A 4,262-nucleotide genomic window follows, 5' to 3' on the forward strand; every position below is an offset into this window, starting at 1 on the left:
AAATTCCACAGATCCCTAGGGCAGGCGCACAGTGCAGCCAACGTTTTTGCTAATGCCTAACTAAAGTGACCTTTGCTCCAGTTCCCAATAAGTTCCTCATCTCCATCTGAGACTGCCTCAGCCTGGACTTCATTGTGTGTCTCTATCAGTAGCTTGGCCACAACAATGTGACAAGACTCTAGTAAGTTCAGAACTTGCCCTCATCTTCCTGTCTTCTTTTGATCTCTCCAAACCCTTCCAACCTCTGCCCACTATCCAGTTTCAAAGCCACTTTCACATTTTCCGATAAGTTTACAACAATGTCCCATTCCTCTACCAATTTTCTATATTAGTCCTTTCTTACATTGCTCTAAAGAAATATCTGAGACTGGGTAATTTATAAAGAAAAGCAGTTTAATTGGCTCGTGGTTCTGCACGTTACACAGAAAGCATGATGCATCTGCTGGGCTTCTGCGGGGGCCTCAGTAAGCCTGCAATTGTGGCAGAAGGTGAAGGGGAAGCCAGCACTTTACATGGCTGGCAGCAGGAAGAAGAGTGAGAGGTGGGGAGGTGCTATACACTTTTAACAACCAGACTCACAATGACTCACTCACTATCACAAGAACAGCACCAAGGAGATGGTGCTAAACCATTTAAGAGAAACCACCCAATGATGCAATCGCCTCCCAACAGGCCCCACCTCCAACAGTGGGACCTACAGTTTGACATGAGATTTGGCTTGGGACACAGATCCAAATGATATCAACGTGTTAAAAGGAAAAGGAGATAGCAGTGGGAAATGGATATTTAACTTCAGTTTATGAGTTTTTATTTTAGAGTTCTAAAATTACGTCTTATACTACCTATACAAGTGCTAGAGTAGTTTCTGTATTAAGTGGTAGATATTAATATCCAAATATCATACTTACCTTCTTTGACCTTGCAGTTTAAGAGGGCATTTTAAGAAAGTAAACAACACATTGATTTTTTTTTAAAGGAGACATTTTTCAGTAAAGGATATGTTAACATGACAGATAGAGAAAAATTACAGATGGACAGACAATCCTACATAGAAATCTAAGGAAGCATTTAACTCAGACACAGAGATTGAGAAGAGTAAAATGGGTGAAATCTGGGAAAGAGTGCTTCCAGTAGAAGAAACAGAATATTGAAGGAACAGAGATTGATGTCAAGAGTTAAGGGAAACAAACCAGAATAAGAATGTTTAGACAAAAGGCTGAAGGTAGAAGGAAATTGAGACTGAAAGTTATAGAGAGCACAGGCTTACTCCAAAATTAGTAGACAAAAGAACATCTGTAAGTTCAATCACGAAGGAGTGCCAGAATTAAAGAGAAAATAAGGAAATAACAAAGGGAATCTTTTGATATGAGGAACCAGTTGGGCTACCAACTCAGCCTGCCAGCCTGCCATTCCAATGACAGCAGGAAATAAATGTTCTGTAAGTTATTTGGAAATTAGAGGACAAAGTAATTGTTTGTTCTATAGGTAGAGAAACATTTTTGTAAATGATAATACAGCTGTTCTACCGATTTCTCTTAATTTTCAAAATTTTTGAAGGGGTACACTATATTTTCATGATTTGTTCATTCTGATTTCCAACTCATATTTGTTCATCATTTTCTCTTTACTTTTTAAAAAGTTGAAAGACATTCATATCACAAAATTTTCACAGGATAATTTTTCTAGTTGCAACTATAGATTTATGTGGATATCTACAAATCTCTCTAGTGACACGTCTAGAGATTAATGTTATGTTCTGTTCCATAGGGAGCAAATATATCACATGAAACATTGCAACTATGAATCTAACTAGACTGTAAGGGCAACATATATTGAAAAATAAATTAAAATTATAAGTTCTATGAGAAAACACAAACATTTGAGTAAAAAAATGAGAAAGATGTAGTGGTGCCTTCTTCGCATGTTAGAAAAAAGGATTCATAATGAACAACTATTTTTTCATGTATTTCCTACAATTGAGTAAAATAATAGGACTAGGCAAGTTTACTGGTTTGCATTTTTTCATCTGGGTCTGGTTTTTCATTTCAATTGTCAGCCATTGTATTAATTACTTTCACCATTCAAAGGAATGAATGATCTGCCATAGTATTTTCTGCAGTTCCATCTCTTGTTTTCAGTATCATTCCAATTCTGCATCTATCTAGTTTTGATCTCTGTTCTATTTATTTTCTTGATTCATAACATTTTGTTTTGTGCTGAGCTCCTAATTGTCTCTGTCATTCTCAAAATTTTAGCCCTGTGGTCTAAAAGATGCCCAAAAGAATGTAGCATATTCTAGTATATCAGTGAGACAACATAAACAACTTGCTTAATTGTTAATCTATTTAAAAATGTAACAGTGTTTTTCATTTTTTCAATCAATTTAACGCTGACTAGATCCTATAACTACATTCTGCTTTTTATAACTAAAGAATTCCAGAGAAATAAATGTAATAGCTTTGCTGGAAAAGATTAACTTTACAATGCCTTCCTAATGACCTTACTTTTTTTTTTTTTGAAAAGTGTTTTCTGGTATACAAAAATAATATTCTGAAATATCTCTCTGATATTTGATTGCCGGATTTAACCTACATACCTCTGAACCTTGGTTTTTCAGACATACAAACTGCTTATCAAGTTCCAATGCATTAATCAATACACCATTGCATAACTTAGAGTAAGAAAAGTTGGTAGATATTTCAGCAATGCCCTAAAATATGCTTCTATTTAACACTTTGAGACAACCAATACACTATTTATATTATTGAGACCAAACAAACCTAAGATCACAGAAAAATATTTATTTTAATAAAATGGTATTTAAGTAGATTTTTTTTTGGTGTGTGTGTGTGTGTGTGGTTTTTTTTTTTTTTTTTTTTTTTTTTTTTTTTTTTTTTGAGATGGAGTCTCCCTCTGTTGCCCAGGTGGGGTTCAGTGGCCCAGTCTTGGCTCTCTGTAACCTCCCCTTCCCGGGTTCAAGCAGTTCTCCCTGCCTCAGCCTCCTGAGTAGCTGAAATTACAGGTGTGCACCACCATGCCTGTTTAATTTTTGTATTTTTAGTAAAGATGTGATGTCATTATGTTGGCCAGGCTGGTCTTGAACTCCAGACCTCAGGTGATCTGCCCACCCTGGCCTCCCAAAGTGTAAGTAGGTAGTTTAAATGATTATGGGTTTCAATAGGTTTTATTAATTTGTTTTAGTTAACATACAAGGGCACTACAAAACCACATTATTTTATTTTAATTTTTATCAATAAACTGTATTATATTAAAGGCAATATTGCCCACTTAATATGATTTCGATATGCACAACTTCTATAATTTACAACTTACTGTATATGGTCTAATATAAATTAGATTTAGCTATCTTGAATAAAAGATACTAATCCCCAGAAACTTAATATATAAAATAATTTCTACAATCAATTAAGCCACCCAGCTCTTTTTCTCATGGGGGCCTGGTGTGCAAGGGCTGCAAACAGCAGCATCCTAGATAGTGTACAGCAGCCTGTTCCTTGTGTACAACAGCCTTTGCCATTGGATATTTATGTCTTGGATCTAGTGCTTTCCCTAGTCTAGGTTTAAGACCGGATGTAGTATGCCTTTGGAAAGCCTCAGGACACAGAGGTCAGAGTTCACATTGGCCATGTTCATCCATACCAAGCTGCAAAACCTGGAGCATGTGATAGAGGCCTTATTTAGGGCCAAGTTCAAGTCAGTGAATGCCCAAAGAGCCACATCTCAAAGAAGTGCGATTTTACTAAGTTTAATGCATATACATTTTAAGACTTCGTGGCTGAGAAACAACTCATCCTGGATAGCTGTGGGGCCAAATATATCCCTGGAATCATGGGCCCCTGGACAAGCAGCTAGCCCAGCATTAGAAAAGAGCTGCCCCGTCTTTACTCATGCCCACCAATGAATTCTATTTCCTGTACATCTAATAAATCTATCATCTATCTATCTATCTATCTATCTATCTATCTATCTATCTATCTATCTATAAATAATTCAACAATATGCAGTAGATTAAAAAATAAACACAACTTTATCTTGATGTCTAACTACTGTGGATATATTTTGTCAGTTATTAACATTCCCCTTTCAGGTTAATATCAAGTCAACAAAAATTTGGAGTTCTCTTGACCCTTTCCCCAATGTGTAAATTAGTAATATAATGTCAATATTCAGACAAGCAAATAAACTAAGCTCCCTTTGATAAAAATGACATGCAGTAATGCTTCCCTACTGAGAATCATCTT

General features: G+C 35.8%; 1 pseudogene; it reads left to right on the forward strand.

Annotated features, from left to right (window-relative positions):
- The first annotated feature begins 3,416 nt into the window (after positions 1–3,416).
- Positions 3,417–3,564, forward strand: LOC129481444 (uncharacterized; annotated as a pseudogene).
- Positions 3,565–4,262: the final 698 nt, after the last annotated feature.

Source organism: Symphalangus syndactylus, chromosome 4 (genome assembly GCF_028878055.3).
Source record: "Symphalangus syndactylus isolate Jambi chromosome 4, NHGRI_mSymSyn1-v2.1_pri, whole genome shotgun sequence".
Lineage (NCBI taxonomy): Eukaryota > Metazoa > Chordata > Mammalia > Primates > Hylobatidae > Symphalangus > Symphalangus syndactylus.